This window comes from Malus domestica, chromosome 14 (genome assembly GCF_042453785.1).
Source record: "Malus domestica chromosome 14, GDT2T_hap1".
Classification (NCBI taxonomy): Eukaryota; Viridiplantae; Streptophyta; class Magnoliopsida; order Rosales; family Rosaceae; genus Malus; species Malus domestica.
The window spans coordinates 23,024,540-23,045,445 of NC_091674.1; positions in this window are offsets into that span (position 1 = coordinate 23,024,540).

Genomic DNA, 20,906 nt, shown 5'->3' on the forward strand with positions numbered 1-20,906 from the left:
AGTTTGTGGCATGAAGATAAGTTCCTTCTTCACCTGGTTGGCGGCATGAGTGGCAAGTTGCCAAATGATATTAAAGTACGGGTTGTACATTTCATCACCTGGTTGGTGGCATGAATGGCTAGTTGCCAAATGATATTAGAGTACGGGTTGTACATTCATCACCTGGTTGGTGGTAATAGCGGCAGGTTGCCGAAATAATTGTGGAGTACTGGGCATACTTTTGATCACCTGGTTGATGGTAATAGCGGTAGGTTGCCGAATAATTTTGGAGTACTGGGCGTACTTTTGATGACCTGGTTGGTTCTATTTTGGGCTTATGGGCCTTCGCCCTACACAACATTCCAGCCCATTTATTTGGGGCTTTGCTTTTTTTTTTTTCTTTTTTTTTTTCTTTTCTTTTTTTACCCTCTGATGGGGTTTATACATATGTCTCCGAAAGATACGAAAAATAAATTAAATCATACAAAAAACAAGAAAAGTAAATCACATCATTCTGGTAGGGTGTTTATTCCTTATTTTTGCTTTCTCTTTTCCCTTTTGCTTTGCTTTTTGCTTTCTTAGAAAATGGGGGCATCTTCTTTGTTGCTTTTCATTTTTTGAATACTGAGGACGGCAAGCTCCACGTTACTGTTAGAAAATCAAATGCTTTGCAGTGTGAAGCAAAACCAATTTATGGTGCCAACAAGAGCTTCATCAAATGAGTTCAACCACAATTCTCAAAAACTTCACACACTCTTGATCAAGACAGTGTGAAGCAAAACCAATTTATGGTGCCAACAAGAGCTTCATCAATAGAGGGCAACCATAATTCTCAAAAGCTTCACACACTCTTATTCAAGACAGTGTGAAACAAAACCAATTTATGGTGCCAACAACAAAAGCTTCATCAATGGAGGGCAACCACAATTCTCAAAAGCTTCACACACTCTTAATTAAGACAGTGTGAAGCAAAACCAATTTATGGTGCCAACAAGAGCTTCATCAAATGAGTTCAACCACAATTCTCAAAAGCTTCACACACTCTTGATCAAGACAGTGTGAAGCAAAACCAATTTATGGTGCCAACAAGAGCTTCATCAATGGAGGGCAATCGCAATTCTCAAAAGCTTCACACACTCTTGATCAAGACAGTGTGAAGCAAAACCAATTTATGGTGATAACAAAAGCCTCATCAAAGGAGTTCAACCACAATTCTCAAAAGCTTCACACACTCTTGATCAAGACAGTGTGAAGCAAAACCAATTTATGGTGCTAACAAAAGCTTCATCAATGGAGGGCAACTACAATTCTCAGACCTTCAAAGCAAATTCAATTTATATGGTTCATCCAAACCTTCGATTACTACAAGGTGTGGCTTGCATCACAATCTCTTGCTCAACAGTGTGGAAGCAAAATTTGTATATGTTGTCTCTCCCACATTTTCAAATTTCTAGTTTTCCAAAAAAAAAAAGAAAAAAAAAGGGAAATTCAACAAAGCTTCATCAATGGAGGACAACTACAAATTCTCAAAAGCTTCACACTATCTTGATCAAGATAATGTGAAGCAAAATCAATTCATGGTACCCAACAAAAGCTTCAACTCCAAAGTTTCACCTACAAAGCTTCAACTCCAAAGCTTCACCTACAAAACTTCAACTCCAAAGCTTCACTAAGAAAAGCTTCATCAATGGAGGACAACTACAAATTCTCAAAAGCTTCACACTATCTTGATCAAGATAGTGTGAAGTAAAATCAATTCATGGTACCCAACAAAACCTTCAACTCCAAAGCTTCACCTACAAAGCTTCAACTCCAAAGCTTCACCTACAAAAGCTTCAACACAAAAGCTTCAACACAAAAGCTTCAACACAAAAGCTTCACCTACAAAAGCTTGACCCACAAAAGTTTGACCTACAAAAGCTTGACCTACAAAAGCTTCATCCACAAAAGTTTCACCTACAAAAGCTTGACCCACAAAAGCTTGACCTACAAAAGCTTGACCCATAAAAGCTTGACCCACAAAAGCTTCACCTACAAAGTTTCAACACAAAAGCTTCACCTACAAAAGCTTCACACTATCTTGATCAAGATAGTGTGAAGCAAAATCAATTCATGGTGCCCAACAAAGCTTCAACCTCAAAGCTTCACCTACAAAGCTTTAACACCAAAGCTTCACCTACAAAGCTTTCAATATATATATTCAGAAATTCAAAAATTCAAAAATTCGGAAATTCAAAAATTCGAAAAAAAAAAGAAAAATCGAAAAAAATCGAAAAAAAAATTTCGAAAAAAAAAAAAAAATTGCCTAGGCCTCCTCTTCTTTGGGCCTAACAACTTTCATAACAAATATATATGAAGAAGGCTTAGAAAGGAAATGCCTCATTCGTCAACTCCCTCGACCGGAGACTTGGGGGACTCCTACCATATGCTACTGCACCTTGATACTTGGAAGTCTCACGACCACTCAGTGACTTGGATTTTTCAAGTTTCCAAACGAGAAGTTTTCCTCACTCGGGAAATTAAGGGAGCATTACCTCAACCTACATGCTTCACTCACAAAGCTTTAACATACAAGCTTCAACAAAAGGAAAAATTCAAAGAACTTAGTGAATAAGGCCTTGATGTATTTAACACAATACGTTGAAATGAAGCAAAGCTTGTTTATTGATATCTCCGATAAGTTACAAATATGTACATATACATGAATCAAAACAAACAAACAAGAGGGAGCCTTCACAAAGGTTGCTCAGGAGAAGTCTTAGCAGTCGGCAGAGCCCCAGAAAGAGGAGGCACCAGAGGGTGATTATTCGGAGCCTCAATACTAGGCAGAACCCCAGAAGGAGGAGGCACCGAAGGTTGATCATTTGGAACTTCATTACGCGGTACAGCCCCAGAAGACAAAGGCAATAAATGTCTTTGGAACAAACCTATAAACCTCTGATGATCAAGTAAAATCTGACCATCAGATTCCTGCAGCTGGTCGATCTTCCTCTTCATGTTTGTAGCATAGTCATGTGTGAGCCTGTGCAACTATTTATTCTCATGCTTGAGCCCTCTGATCTCTTGTTTAAGAGTTATCACTTCAACCGCCAATGATTCAACTTAGCGGGTTCGAGCAAATAGGCGTTGGGCCATATTAGACACAGAACCTGCACATTGAAAACTGAGAGCCAAAGAATCCTTAACAGCCAACTCATCATACCGTTTGAAAAGTCGTCTGTTATCTTTGGGAGTGAGAAGGTTCCTGGCCACCACCGCAGCGGTCATATCATTCTTCATCACAGAGTCCTCAACGGTAAGAAGACCAATAGGGGATAAGAAGGATGGGCGCCATATGTTGTCTTGAGAAGGAATGGCTGCCTCTTCACCAAAGTTCAAGTCAAAACGATGGTCGGATGGGCCAGACATTCTCAGAAATGATGAAAGAGAAATAAGGTGCAATAAATCTCTGAAGTAAGGGGAAAATTCCTACAAGCAATAACTCTCTGAATGTACTCCTTGCACATAATTGGTACCCTTATAAAAGAAAGAGCAACGGGGCCGTTGGTTCAAAAATCGAAGAGGCACCACTCTCCAGATTTCGAAGAGGCACCACTTTCCACACGCAACATCAGCTCCTCGAGTACCACAGATAACTTTGCCAAAGATCTCTGACAAAGTTTAGACACATAAATTTTGAAGGTCCAGCTACCATACTATTACCCACAAGGGTAAAGGAACAGCACCACTGCTTGATAACTAGAAAGTCTCAATGTGTGTCAACCTCCGTGCTCCGTGGCAAGGCAGACTGACAAAAATGCCTAACCTTTACTCACATTCGAGAAAACACTCCCAACAGGATTGTTTTCTCAAAAATTGAAGAGGCACCGTTCTCTGAATCTCGAGAGCCAGATCCCCGACAGGATTGCTTGTTCGAAAACTAAAAAGGCACCGCTCTCCGAACTTCGAGAGCCAGATTTCCTTGGATAAAGCTTGTCTGCAATCTTCACACGCAACATCAGATTTCCAGATACCACAGACCACTTTTTCAAAGCGCTCTGACAAAGTTAAAACATGTGAAGCTTGCAGCTTTCACTACATTGCTATGACCAAGAAGGGTAAAGGAATAGCATTATTACTTGCTCAAAAATCGAAGAGGCACGCCCTCCGAATCTCGAGAGCCAGATCCCGGAAAGGATTGCTTGTTGGAAAACCGAAGAGGCATCGCTCTCCGAACTTCGATAACCAGATTTCCTTGGATAAAGTTTGTCTGCAATCTTCACACGCAACATCAGCTTTCCAGATACCACATACCACTTTTTCAAAGTGCTCTGACAAAGTTAAAACACGTGAAGCTTGCAGCTCTACCACTACATTGCTACGACCAAGAAGGGTAAAGGAATAGTATTACTATTTGTTGTTAGGGAGACTCCTATATATGTCGACCTCCATCCTCTACGGACAGGCAGACCTGCAAAAATGCTCAACCCTTCCTCATATCTGATAGGGCACTCCCAACGAAGCCTCTTGAAATACTCAGCTTTCTTCCCCCCCCAATAATACCTATGCAAACCAGCCACACCAGAGCAAGAGTATCTCATATCATCAGGGTCAAAAGCAAAAGTATCCCATATCATGTTTTTTCCTTGTCTTTTCCTTTGCCCTTATTCTTACCTACAAGACAAGGAGAAAGAGAGCAATCAGTCAGCACTTGAAATCAAGCTTCCAGTCAGGAACTGACTGCTTGGAACCCCTTACCTGATTACTTACCTGGTATTGCTCTCGAGTACTCATCTTCAACATCTTATGCTTCTAGAAAAGATACCACATCTGCCTGCATGTGGAGACAAGCGCAACAGAACACATGCCAATTCATCTATTACTTCGTCAACAGCAAAAGTATCTCATATCATCAAGGTCGAACGCACTCTTGATTTGATGGACTTGTTTTTTCCCTCAAATTCTTGAGTCGGCCTTATACTCTAGAGGAAACCAGAAAACCCTCCAGCCTAGTTCAAGAATAAGCTTGTGGAAAGTTACTTCTTCAAAAGCAAAAGTATCTCATATCATCTATTCTCCATTTGCTTTTCCTTATCTTTGTTGCTGTTTACAACACAAAGAGAAGGAGAACAATCAAGCGGAAGCTGCAGTTGAACCTCCAATCTAGGTTACTTGCTTGGAAGTTTGATTGCTTACCTTGTCTGTTACTTCTTTCAGCAAATCTCCTAGCTCGGCAACTTGGGGAACTCCTACTATAGAGTTTTGTATCGCACTTGACCAAGCCCGAAACTACAAGTAAGCTTCAAGTGAAATTGACAGCATCTTCATCGGTTAAAGATACCACCCTTGGATGGAGGAAAAGTACTTCTAAAGAAGATGCCACATCTATGTATGAGACAGATAAGGCAAGTGAAAATGATACCACACTTCGGTACTTAGAAGTTTCGTGATTACTCAATGGCTTGGATCTTGCAAGTCCCCAACCGAAGAGCTTCCCTCACTCGGGAACTTAGGGGAGCACTGTTTGTACCATACTTGACCAATCCCGAAACTATTAAGCACCGGTTAACGTTATACCGTCAAGGACCCATAAGAGTTTCCCTACAACCAGGAGGCCAATCACAGCGTGACACGTGTCAACATCAGAAGCCAATCATAACACGACACTTGTCAACGTCAGAAGCCAATCACAACACGACACATGTCAATGTCAGAATAAAACTAGAAACTCTCTTCTATAAATAGAGATCATTCTCTCACAATATTTCCTAATGTCATTTATATTAAATCATTCACTAGTACTCACTAAAGGAGAGCTTGAACCTATGTACTTATGTAAACCCTTCACAATTAATGAGAACTCCTCTACTCCGTGGACGTAGCCAATCTGGGTGAACCATGTACATCTTATGTTTGCTTCCCTGTCCCTATCCATTTACATACTTATCCACACTAGTGACCGGAGCAATCTAGCGAAGGTCACAAACTTAACACTTTCTGTTGTACCAAAGTCCTCACTGATTTTGTGCATCAACACATACGAAGAGCATCGAGGACATCCATCTTACCCACAACTTCCTCATTAACCGCTCTTCAGAATTCCCATCAGAAGAAATAATATTTTGGACATTATGAAGTTTTTCCTTAGCAATAGTGACATTTCTGTGGATGTCACCAAAACATTTGAGTTCCAATCTCGAAGACAACGCTTAAGGACTTCAAGATTTTCCAACATAACAAACATGGGACACCCATAGGCAACAGTTGACTGCCAACACTTAGCAAACAAACCAAAAAATCCTGAATGTGAAAACTGAAAGTAATAAATGATAGTGTAACAGTTGTATGTCCATAGAGCTATCAAATACAATTGAGAATGTGGGAGCGATGCTTTCATTTTGAGCAAAGCTATCAGATACAATGAATATGTAATAATGTAAAAAGCTGTGCAAAAAACCAACATACTTGAGCTAAAAAATTACTAGTGAAACAAAATCAGTTTAACATTTCCAAATTAATCTTAGTTACATAATTGCCAAATATCTTCAAGTTTATATCAACAACAAAATACCAATCCAAGATACACATTGGGCACTTACAAAATACATCAAATCCACTAGTAAAAAGTACACATGTTAAACATAACTCAAATTTTGCAAAACATCCATCTAAAATTCAAAATTAAACCATATGAAAACAAAGTTTCCCAATGTGCTCCTTGCATATTTGTAGGCTCTCAAAACCTCCATGGCCTTCCTCTCTTAGGAGGTGACTTAACCCTTTTCTTGCCTCCTAGTGAATTGCTTGAAATAACTATCTATTTTAAGTCAACCACTCTATCTTAGATTCAAATAGTACACTTATTTTTACCCTTAAAGAAATTATAAGCAAGGATGTTGACAAACCTTTTCCATTGTTTGTGAGTTATGCGGACAAGTAGTGATTGATTGAACTTGGGGTTGTGAAGTACTTGTTGCTTGCTATTTCTTTTTGGGCTTACAAAAACTTTCACATGTGAACAAATTGTTAAGGATATAAAACAAAGGACAATGCGATCATACCTTCTTCGCTTTTGGTTGACTAATTTATCCTTCTTTTGGCTCATTTCCACAAATCCTCTTAGTATGGCCCTCTTTTCAACATTTGGTACAAGTAAATGGTTTGGTGTAGACCCATATACTAAGCTTTGTCCTTTCATTACTTGCCACTAGATGAGGGACTTCACCAGGCTCGTTGACCTTTTTTTTTCTTGGGCTTTCCAGTTTGCTTCTTGTACATTGGAAGATTAATTGGAATGAGTTGGATTACATGATTGGGCCATTGATCTGGGGTAGGCATTGGGGTTATGACAGGGGAGTAAGCCCTTAGATATGTTGCTTGCTTGTAGCAATCATCCATGTACATATGTGGGTCTTGTCTTCTAAGCATACAAGCTATTGCATGTGCACATGGGATTCCACACAAATCCCATTTTTTGCAAGTGCATCCCTTGGTAGCTAAGTCCACAACAAACTTCTTTCTGCTCATGGTTCTAACTTGGTACTTCATATTCCCAGTAAGAGTTGCAATGCAATACCCACCATCATGTTTTAACTTGTCAATAATCTTCTGAATTCTTGGACCAACTTGTCATTTCCACTTCAATGTCACCACTCTTCTTGTTGCCATCCTAACCATCAAATCTTTCATTATCATTTTGAGCAATATAGGCTTGTCCCTAGCCTTAGCAAAAGCTCCATTGAAAGCCTTCCACAAATTATTTAGTAGAATGTCACACTTAAATTCCTCTTTAAAGTGTGAACTACTCCAATTGTTGACAGGTTTGGTATTCAACCACTTATATGCCTTCAAATCTTCATTTTTAAGCTTCTCCATTATTGCTTGCCACCAAGGGACTGATGTTGATCTTGCTGCATCCCATAAGGTATGTTTCAATGCCAAGCCATTGTGTTTCTTCTTAAAATTATTGTACAAATGTCTCACACAATGCCTATGCTCTGCATTTGGCATTAGAGATTGAATAGCATTGGCATACCCATGTGAGTTTTCCATTCCTAAATCTTCATTCAATATTTTAATAAACCATTCCCAAGTGCTCTGGTTTCTCTATCTCCATAATTGCATATGCTACAGGAAACATCCTATTATTTGCATCAATCCCAACTGCTGCTAATATTTGTCCAGGATGTTGGCCTTTAACAAAGCATCCATTGAACCCAATCACTAGTCTGCATCCCTTTTTAAACCTTGTCTTGATGCATCAAAACAAATGTAGATTCTCTGAAACTTATATACATTCCCTCTCATTTGAGTCTTGAGAACAACAGTACTACCCAGATTAGTTTCCTTCAACACTTCCACATATTGGCCTAGCTTATTGTATTGCTCTACCCAACTTCCTTTGTTACCCTTCTCAACCCTTTGCCTTGCTTTGTATATTTGTTGAGTTGAGACTTCTTGTCCATAGTTCTTCTTTACTGTAGCTTAGAATGCCTCAATTAACCAGTCTGGATCTATGATTAATTGTTTAGAATACTTAGAATCTAAAAACCTTGAATTCAACCAGTAAACCTTTTCATCCCTTGAACATTCATGTTTCATCACAAGGGTTTTTATTTGGAATGTATGAGAGTTATGTAGCCTATCTCCATATAGCAGAAAAGGGCATCCATTCTCACAGTTTACCCTAATTCTTACATTATCATTCTTCTTAAACCAAATCTTATAAGTGAAAAAGTTGAGATTAGCTACAAGACAAACAAATTCAAGTCAAAATTATGTTACACTTACAATGAATAGGTGACATGCATCAAAATCTACTATGTTTCGTTCCTTGTATTTATGCAACAAAAAATTCTTCTCCTCTAATTAATCATGTATATGCAATTCTTTCTCAGTAGTTCTCAAAACTACGGGGGGTGTATTCAATTGGGAATTTGAGATATTTTAACGGATTTATAAATCGATGGATTTTTATGGAGTTTAACTGATTTGTAGAGATTTGGGGGGGGGGGTATTCAATTGAGATTTTGAGGGATTTTAATTCTTTTAATGAATCTAGGGGCATTCAATCAGGATTTTAAGTGATTCTTTGAAATTCAATGTGTATTCAATAAGGATTTTAAGATAGTTTGTTAAAATTCTTAGAAATTCGGATGTATTCAATTAGAATTTTAAAGAAGTTTATAACATTCCAAGTGTATTCAATTAGAATTAGAATTTAAAGAATTTGGAAAAGTTGAGGAATTAGAGGGAATTGGAGACATTTTGTAGTGTATTTTAAGCATCCACAAATCTCACCTCTCCCCATGATATTTCGAGAGAATTGAATGAAAATTTTACATGGAATCTCTACAAATCAGTTCAACTCCATAAAAATCCATGGATTTATAAATCCATTAAAAGGTTTAGAAAACATTTCAAGTTCCAAATCTCTCGATCTTGAGAAGCTAGAGTTATATATATCTTGTTCACATATTTCATGCTTTCGCTTACTCTTATTTTATTATTATTCATGAATCTATTACCTTTGTATTGAAGAGAAGAATTGCAGTGGGAGTGTATTGCCATTTTTCCCTATATTAACTTATATTTTAACTACATTGGCTTATTGATTGCATGATTAAATATTGTAGTCCGGTCCATTATTTTTTGGAATAATAAATTAAAAGGATAGTAGTGAGGCTTTTGTATTGAAATTTGATATGGTTAATAAATTTGAATATTTTGATAATGTAGACTTTAAACAATAGTGAAGTTGTCTACATGATTATATCCTTTTCATTTATAGTGAAAAGGGATGCCTTGCTTGTTTTAATCACCAAAAGAATGAAATTTTTGTTACCTATTTGCATTATGTGTAGCAAATATATGGTGAATGTTCAATGTTTAGCCAAATTCTCAATGCATATTTATCTCATTTTATTGTGATATGATTTAGAAGATTTTGTAAATTTCACTCACTACTCCAGAACAATAATTTGATAAATTTTCCTAACTCCAATTTTGATGAAATTTTGTCACGCTATTTTATATAATGGGTTGTCTACACATAAATATTCTCACATTTTTTTTTCTTTGGACAAGAAATGAATTTATGGTAAAATGTTAAAGGTGATACTATGTTGCTGGAATTTTGTAGGCTTCTACAACATAATATGTCCATGACATTATTTTGATAAACCTATGTAACTCCTAAATTCATGAAATTTAGTATGATATATATTGAGATTTTTATAGCAAATCTGAAAATTGTCACAAACATTGGCTTCAACATGAATTATTGGTGAATTTTTAATCTCGAGACTTTATTGCAAAATTTCTGAAGTTTCTGCAGCACATTCCATTTCAATTATATTTTTAGCCCACTTGTAAAATTGGAACAATTATGAAATTTTGGGTGAGAGTAACTTTGTATGTCTACTTTATTTCAGGAAATTTTCGTGCACATTAGAGGAAAATTGAATTTTTGGTGAATTATTTAGTCTCGGGTATGTTTTGCAGACTTTCTACAGCATATCCCATTTTGAATTTGCTTCTCGTATACTTGTCAAACCTCAAAAAAATTATTAAAATTTAGGAAATAGCAGATTTGTATGTCTACTTTATGTCTAAAAATTTCATGCACATTGAATGAAAAATGAGTATTTAGTGAATTTTTAATCTCAGGTCTTTTTTTTGGGGGGAAACCTCGGCCATGCGAGGGAATTTTATTGATAACGAAAAAAGAAGTTACACCTAGTCAAGGGGGACATAAACCTTACCCCTCATAAAACAGAAATAACCAAAATAATACACGAAAAAGAAAGGGGAACATAAATCGTACCCTTCTAGAAATGAAAACAAGAGAGATACAAAGAATAGAGGGAGGGGGACATGAAACCTAACCCCTCTAAAACCAAACCTAAAGGTCTAAACCTACAAAACAAGTTGAGCAACACCACAAAGTTTGGAAAAAAAAAAGAAACGAAAGTAAGACAAACCTGGATGCTAAGATGCACATTAATTTGAAAAGCGGTAGCCATGCAAGCCAACATAGTCTGAAAACAATGCAGCACGAGCCACTGGTATAGGAGAATCGTGCCAAGTTAAAGGTGGAGAAGACAAGCCCATGTTAGTAAAATTGTCCGGAATAAAATTTGCTTCCCGATATATGTGAGATGAGCACAAAGTCATTTTCCAAATGCGGTGTAAACAAATAGACCATTGTGTATGAAGAGGCCATGGAGGATCAAAATCTGATGATTGAAGAGTAGAAATGACACTAGAGCTATCACTTTCTAACCAAAGACAATGAGAACCCAGCTAATATACAAACTCTACACCAATAATAATTGCAAATAATTCTGCAAAAAAAAAAAAAAAAAAAAAAACAAAGTTGCAATAACCAATCCATTGGTAGAAACCACCAAGAAAATGACCATGGCAATTCCTGAAAATTCATCCACAAGCAACATGATCAGGATTTCCTTTAGATAAACCTTTGTATTAAGTTTAATCCAAGAAAACCAAGGAAGATACCAAAGATAGGAAGAATAGTAGGCGCCTTGCGAGAGATAGGTCCGATCTCCATCGAATAGATGATTCGAGTGTCAAAACCCTGAGAGTAACCAGGAATAAACTTTCCACCATGAACAATCGCAAAATTGATAACATGCAAAGACGATATAACAAAGTGGTCGGCCTTCAAAAATAAACTTATTTCGAGCCTTCCAAATAGCCACAATAGTAGAAAGACCCTAAAAAATCCAAAGATTGTGCAAGTCTGTATTGTACATTTTCTACAGTTTCTCAGCACATCTTTTTTTTAATTCATTTTTTAATCCCTTATAAATTTTAAAAAAACATAAAAAAAATTTTGAAATAGTAAGCATCTATGTCTAGTTCGTACTTGAAAATTTTCATGACAATTTAACAGGAATTGAGGTTTTAGTGAATTTGCAAAATAAGTTAGTACTGCTAAATTTTGGGACTTCAAACACCTGGTTGTGTTCTGAAATATTATTTTCATTTATTTGTGCACATCTAATGGTACTGATTATTTGACAAGTTTATTGTTCCAATTTGTTCTTGTTTTATGCAAATTCTCAACATTGATTAAATTTTGATTTAAAGATGTATTGGTTTATTTTGCTTAAACCAATGTTTTATTTGGTCATCAATTTTGATTATGATGATAATTGTCTTTTGAGACAAAATTGGAAAGTGGCATCAGTATACTAATTGATCATTTTGGTCCCTATCAAATAACTGAATAACTATGTTTCCTCTTTCAAGAACTCTACTGTTTAATGTCAATAACGACATACTCTTGTGTTTGATTTAATCGTTTGAGAATCATTGAATATCTAACAAAATGGATTTTTTAATACTATTCTAAATGATTATTTTGAAAAATCAGAATTCTAATTTATATGGTGAATACTTTTGTCCCAATGGGAATTTCAAGAAATCACTAACCAACTATAAATTAGTATTATAGCAAATCATAAAGTATTGCTACCATAATTTCATCTAGCCAAAGTTGTTGAAACTATATGTATTCTGTGTATTTTATGTTTTGGCTAGCTATGCAAGTATTTTCTTTGCATGATTTGTTTCTACCCAAAGGTGTAACAATCATGCAATTTGTAGTTTGTTTGATCCCCCACAATTCGACTACATCATGGTGTATTTTGTAGAATTAAGACCGAAATAGGTAAATGTGTCAATCTTTTGCCTTAATTTTCTCTGACTTCTAAATTGATTAAAATTATTGTTGAAAAATTGATGTTATTAAGATATCTAAACTAAGTGTTTATTTTAATCAACTTTGTTTTAGAATTAAAACATAAATTTGATTTTGGATTCTCTTATATGGTTTCATTTTAATCTGTGACCTAATTTTAAATATTCACATATAAAAATCGTGATCATTATTTACGTTTTTATTTTTGATTATTTATGAACCTTGCAATTTTGAGGAGTGTTTGCTCAAATGAGAGAAATAATATATTATGGGCTTCACACTCATTGATTTTGCATCTGTAGATAAAACGTAAATCATCATATTTATTTATATTCATATGCAACTAACCTTGTAGGAAATATTAGTTTGAATCACTATCGTTTTTATCAATATTGAACTGATAAATACAACACGACTAGATTCATATTCAAGAAGGATTAATTGGTACATTCTACTCAAAAGTGTTTTACTTATTAATTCTTGTTTATTGTTCAAGAAATTGAACTTGTGATTTATATGTTATTGATAGATAATTAATATGTTCAAAAAAAATTCTTATTTAATTGAACTATAAATCAATGCATAGTGAAACATGGAATTGACAGGATTATATGTACTTCATCTGCCCAAAAGTGTTGAAGCTTTATATGAATGCCCTTGTGTTTTATGTTTTAGCTATGCAAACCTAATATAATCAGTTTCTGTCCAAAGATGATTCAAGAATTATATGCTCTAGAAGTAGTTAGAAAACATTCAGTTAAAGTTTTCTATTTCTGTCAATATTAGATGAACAAAACTGACCAAATGATTTTGTATAGTTTTTCAGTCACAAGAATCACTTCCCTACAAATATCTAGAATAAAGATGTTGAGCTCACAAATTTTATGTTCTAGATCCCATGACTAATGCTTTGCTAGTGGGAGCATTTGCAAGGTATATGTTTCATTTTAGGCATTTATAAAGTTTTATTTTTACTCTCTTAAGCCGTGGGAGTAATAGTTTGTGTATATATTTGGTCTCATTTAATCAGTGGGAGTAAAAGATTACCTTTTGTATTGAAAATTTGAAGTGTTAGTGGCTGATATTTTAATAACAGGTATTGATTTATAAACAGTATGTCGTATTTTACTTATTCTTTTATCATATTCTAAATTAACAGAAAAATTGGATTTTGTTACCAACGTTATTGAGTTCTTTTGTGAACTACTTTTGTTTTAAGGAACTATCATTTTGTTTTGTTAGTTCTCAATATCGTGACGCTAGTAGTAACATAGTGTTTCAAGTCCAGTGTGCATGTGATCATAGAGTGCAAAGTGCAATTTAGACGTGCTTTGTTTTTCATGGTTCTGCATTTTTCTTGGAATGACAAGTTACTAACACGAGTACAACAACACACTTGCGCGACGGAGCAAATTACATTGCGCAATGACATTTTGCAAAATGTTGACAACTAAGCATCATGCAAGAACATTTCGCGCGATGGGACTTTGCACGACTAAGCATTCCGTCATGCAAAATCGTTTTGCGTGACGGGACTTTGAACGACAAAGTCGAGCAAAATTGTTAAGCGCAACGAAGGTATACCTTCGTTGTGCAATGTTGGAAAAAAACGGTAAAAACCTTGATTTGGCGGCAGAAAATTGCGCGACGAACCAACCGCGTTGCACAAATGACCTTTACGCGACGTTTTGGCTTAGCGTTGTGCAAAGACTATTTGCGCAACGCTAGTGGTCCGTCGCACAATTTTCTAGCTCCAAACCAAGGCTTTTACCATTTTTTTCCCAACATTGCATGACAAAGGTACATCTTCATTGCGCGACAAAATGCTTCGTCACACAAAGTCAATGAGTTTTTCCACATCACAAAAGCAGTTTGGGAGGTAAAAACTACAAACCCAATTGCAGCAGCTACCTCCCTCCTCCATCTCTCTTCAAAACCTTCTCCAATCCCTCTCTTGCTCTTAAATTCATCATACAAATATTTCATCTCTCTTCTTCTCCAATTACTCTCCCTTCCTTGATCTATCCCTATCCTGTATGCAATTTGATTTTGTATATATAACTTTGAATTGAGAATTCAAACTAAAACAACTAAATTTGTTTTGTATAGGATTTTTGTATACGAATATCGTTGAAGAACGAATTTGAAGATATTTTCTTTGCTAAATTAATCTTTATTAATTTTATCTATTTTATTTAGTTTCAGTAATTATTGTGATTTAATTTATTTGTATGCACATATTTTTGTACATCATGTACAAAATTGTTTTGTGTTGTATAAAGTTAATACTACTTAACTTCGGACACTTTTTCAAGAAAAGCTTAGTTTCCCATCTAAGAATTAGTTGGATTTCATGCATGGATGTGAAAGTATGACTGCAATCCAATTAATTCTTGAATTGTCCCATTTTTTGGACAGTTTGGGAATGCATAGTTATGTGTTGTAGTTTGCAGTTCACGAATTAGGTTTTGATAATACAAATTTTGGTAACATTTCTTGATGTTCTTCAAGTACACGGTAGATATTATATATCTATGGCATGCACTTGAAGAACTGTAAAGAGAAGCTGCCGAAATTTGCCCACGTCGAAATTTAATCCAATGAAACCGTAAATTACGGCACATAACTGTGCATTCCTGAATGGGATAGGGCTCTTACCGGAGGCATAAGGTGACAAGACAATAGTTAAAGTTGTTGTCATTCTTGTATTTTTATTGTGATTACACACAAAATGGAAAAACAGTGGATACAGAATCAAAATAGATGTGATGTTAAGTACTTGGATGGAATAAATGAGTTCATTGAATTCGCAACTAGACACAACCTAGGTTCAACTCATATCCAGTGTTCGTGTAGGAGGTGTAACAACTCAATGAGGGAGACATTTGAAAATGTTCAATTTCATTTACTAAGAAATGGGATGATGGAGGCCTATACTACTTGGAATCATCATGGAGAACGATTAGACCATGCTTCGTCTTCATACGTGACATGAGTGGAGACTGTTGAATCTAATGTGGATCCTAATGAACAAGTTATGGATATTCTAAATGACGTTTATCCATACGCCTCACCCAACACCAATCAGAAAGGGGGAGATGACGTTCGTCCAACCATGGACAGTGAGGCATTAAAAAACTATGAAAAACTATTGAAAAACGCCAAGCAAGAATTATATCTGGGTTGCAAGAACTTTTTAGTGCTCACAGCAATTGTGGAGTTGATGCATGGCAAGATCAAGTTTTGTATGTCAAATGAGTGTTTTGATTACTTTTTGGGAATTATCAAGATGATGCTTCCAAAGAACAATTGTTTACTTGAAGATCATAAAAATGTCCAAAAAAATGAGAGAAGAGGGAGAGGGAGCAAAGAGGGAAGTATGGCAAAAAGGGTAGCAGAGAAAGCGAATGGAATGGTTGTAAGTCTGTGATTTTTTTAATTGGTGGGTTATTTTTTTGTTAGTGAGATCTTAGGGTTTTGATTTTGGTAGAGTGGGTGATTTTTGTGATTTGGGGAAGTGGGTAATGGTGGGTTTGTCTTTGGTTGATCTTGGTAGCTATGGATGACAATGGTGCTTGCTAATATGGAAGGTCTGTACTTTTTTGCTTTCTTCAGCTAGCTTTACTTTTGCTGATTTTCCTTTGTCTCATTCTTTTTCCTTTATTATTTGTTATCTTTTTTAGTACAAAAAATTTAATAAATTAATTTATTTTCTTGATATTATGAATTTCTGGAAATAGGTTGATGTAAAATTTATGGGGTAGTAGAATTTGGTATGCTCATTTAAACTTAGTCGCTTACCTTGTACTGGGACTTCAAATTTCTTTATGAATCTTGAATACTAGAGTGTTTTCTTAAGCCTTCAATTTTCTTTGAGAACTATTAAATGTAATGAACTTTGGTATTGCTTTTGTTCCCTTAATCTGTATATTGCCTTTGCATTAGTATTTACTTTTGAATTAGTATTCTTTCTACCTTTGCAATATTGCTTTATATATATACATGTGTGTGTGTGTGTGTGTGAACAAATGCAAGAAAGGATATGATATTACTTTGGATGCTAATTGATTAGTTTCAAATGCAAGAAAGGATTAGTTTCTAATGTTATATTTTTATGGTTCAAAAATTGTACAGATGTCACGGTTGATCACTCGTCATCATGGTGTAACCAATGCGCCTCCCACATTTTCAGCACCTTCTACTTCAGCCATGAGTGCTCCATTGATTGGGAAGCCTACACACCTTACTGAGGCTACTCCTAGGGAGTCCTAGGTGGCCGCATCATCAGCATTATCAGTGTCGATTTAGCCGCTCAGTGCATGGCAGCCTCACCGACGATGTCGCCATCAAGAGCCTTCTGATCACACTTCCTCGACATCCATAGTCAAGGGTCGGGGCTCCTAACCAGGTAGTTTTTTCTAATTCTCACTACGTTGTATTTTTTTTCATTTTAAAACTACTATTTTTATGATTGTGACAATTTGCTACATTGTGAAAACGTGTTGTGGGTGTGAATTACTATTATTTTACTGTTTCTGGTTTTGGTAAATGATATACTATTAGGGAAGGGTTTTGCCAAATTTTCTATAGAAATTTAAGATTAGGGTTTTCACCATTTAAGTTATTTTAGGCAGTTAAAAAACACCAAGGGGTCTAATCGAATGCTGAAGCTGGCACACAACATATGTGTGTCCAACAAAAAGATCAAGATTGCGTATGACTTGCGACATCGTGGAGCGTCTACCTCACAGCAGCATAGCACCATAGCAGCATCGCTACCAATTGTAGTTTTGTTATTTGGTGGCATTGTCCTATGCAGTAGGAGTCTTGGGTAGAAATTCTCGAGAAGACGATGAAATTGGTGCGGCGTGAGTTGTCTGTTAGTCTATTAATTTTTAACCTTTATAATTATTTAATTTTGTTTACAAATATTATAAACCAAAGTATATTATCTTAATATTATTAAATTTCTTACTATTATTTTATTATTTTCATATTTGTAGGTCATTTATAGTCTTGAGGACATATCCCCCAAGGCCACCGCCTACTTAAAGGAGAACTTAGCAACCTGGTACAAAAATTGGAAGTGCGAACTCCACGCGCATTTTAAGAAATGGGATGATCCGGAGATTGCTCGCCTAGAAGGTTGCCCAATCGAGTTGTTGAAGCGGCCGGAGGATTGGGAGTGGCTTTGCAAATATTTTGCGAACACAAAATTTGTGGTATGTACATAATATTTTCATAATAATTTATTACTGTTTTAGTTATTTTTTAAGCTTTTTTAATAATTTCTTTCAAATAGTCACACTATATTGTGTGTTTAACAGAAAAAATATGTGACTAGCAAGAAAGCTCGGGAGTCAAAGACAGTTCTCCACCATTCTAGTTGGATGCCCTTCTCATATAGGGTTGAGGCGCGACGTCAGGTAAAAGTATATTAATTTTTTAATTTTATATAATTTATATTTTATTATTGATTAATAAAATTTTCTTAATGTTTTTTTTTTCAGGAGGGTTCTAAGTTCCCAGAGGTCGACATGTTCAAGGACATTTATGTTCGACCCAGTGATGAGACCACTAAGCAACTCCATGTAAGTATGTAATTGTTATTATTCTTATATTTATGAATCGTTCAAATATTAATTACATTTTTTATTAAATATTAAATGTTTTTTCTTTATTATTACAGGCTGCTATAATGGAGAAGGGCACTGCTGTTCTCCAAAAAGCAACATCGCAGCTTCCCCTGAGACCTCGATCGAGGACGTCACTATACCCGATGTTGCAGGTTTTCAAATCCTGACTGAGATCCTGGATCAAAAGCTCAGTCGTTGTCATGGCAAGGGTGTTTGGGGTATGGGGAAGGCACAGGTTCGTGAAATGGGTGCCTCTTCTTCGGGACCGACCACAGGACAAGTCATCGTCCCGATAGAGGAAGTGGAAACCCTAAAAGATAAGATTGCGGCCCAGGAAGCAGACCAGGATGCTCGGGAAGCCTAGATTGCAGCCTAGGACGAGAAGATGAGCATGATCTTACAAGCCTTACAAACGTCCAGCCTCCAAATCCAAATGCAAACACTTGATCTTGCTTCACCTTCGACCTTTCAGCCACTTCGCCGCCACTTCGCCCAGTCGAAACCTAGACGACTACTTGTTGTAGTTTTTTCTTTTATGTGCATACAGTTTGTATGTACATTTTCATATATTTTACAATTAAATATTTTTTCTTGGTTTATTAATTATTATTTATAATTTAATTTAATTATTTATAAAAAAATTAAATAAAAAATATTTTGAAAAAAAGGGGGGGGGGGGGTTGCGCAACGACAACAATACCTACGTTGCGCACCTATCTTTGCATGACAATGAGAACAAGATGTGTCACACAAGACCTTTTGCGCAACGCAGGTATTGTTGTCACACAAAGGTCTTTGTGTGACGCAAATATTGTTGTCTCACAAAGATAGGTGCGCTATGCAGGTATTGTCGTCGCGCAAAGATCTTTTACACGATGCAAGTATTGTCATCGCGCAAAGACCTTTTGTGCAACGCAAGTATTGTCATCACGCAAAGACCTTTTGCGTGATGCAGTTTACGCCTTTGTCACGTAAACCCTGCTTTCACGACCTTTGCGGGACGGTTTGCGCGCGACGAAGTTTTCGTTGGGCTAATTTTCAGGCGACATTTTTTTACTTTGCACGACGAACCATGCTTCGTCGCGCAAACCGTGACTTGTACTAATGTAAGCAAAGTAGTTGCAAGGTTCTGTAGACTCAATGATCATCATGAGTCTTATTATGTTAAGGTATATCATTGACATTCAAGTGGGAGAATGTAAAACTTTATTTGAATGAAATGAGATAACAACTAGACTGCTTAATGAGTTACACGTAACTTGTTGTATGAGTTAGGTGGGACTTAAGGAGTCTGAGATCCTTTATGTGATAAGAATCATGGAGTTTAATAATTGTGCAACTAACTAATTAAAACTCTTATCAAGTATATACTGATATATAGAGTCACGATGGGACTTAATCTTATTGAAGAGATAGAGATTATCACTCTTACTAATAATAGGCTGGTTCGAGTGAAACTCTAATATGATAATGTGAAGATATATATATATATATCTGCTAAAGAAGTCCCTGCTTCCACACAATTAGATTCTCAAAACTAAACCCTATTTAATAGTAGAGATCGTTGCTGTGTGCTGGAAGTAGAAGACTACTTCTGTTATTCATTCAATGGCAACTCCATCAGGTAAGTCATCCTTGCGACTAATGTAATGTTATGATTTGGTTGTTACTAATCTGTTTGTTCATGTTGGTAATCATAACACTATGTTGGTAATATTATTAGCTTAATTCTTATGTAATTCTTACATTAAGTTATCGTAATGTATACAAGCTGATGTTGTGGGGACCGATCGATGACTTACCAACGGACCTCCTGCAGTTTCCCAACTTCACCAAGTTATGGTTGTCTCTAAGTGACCTTATGGCCGACCAAATGGCAATGCTAGAGAAGATACCAAACCTGAGATCTCTTCGCCTTAACTCAACATTCGCTTATAATCAGGGTTCGACAATGGTGTTCTCCAAATGAGGCTTTCTTCATCTTGAATCTCTTTCCCTTTTCTTGTTGACAAACCTAGAAGAGTGGAAGGTGAAGGAAAGAGTCATATCTTGTCTTTATCAATTGCACATTGGTTCCTGCAGTAAATTGAAGACAGTTCCAGATGGTCTAAGATATATCACTAGCCTCCGAGAATTAACTATCAATTGGATGCCTAAAACATTCTGTAGTAGGCTTAATGAAGACGGAGAGGATTTCTATAAATTCCAACATGTTCCTTCCCTTGTACTTGAGGAACCAATGAAATAGGTATATATTTCTTCATTTGAACTTTTTGAGGTTAATTCATTTTTGTTGTCTTGTTCATTTGGTATTCTTACTTTATAAGCATTTTTATGTCTTTTTAGTTATTTTTTTCATTCAAGATTTTGTTGGTTCGTCGTTTTGCTACCTTAATTAGGTTTCCAGATTCTCTTCTGACTTGCCTTTTTCTCTAAGTTCATGACCAAGCCAACTTCTTCCATTCAGTATATCTTATTCGTTATGTTTCAAAATATCAAGTAAATGAATCAGTTCATTTCACATAATCACAACCCAGTGCATCTCACTTATTACTACTAATTTCAACGTGCAGAAACAGAACAAA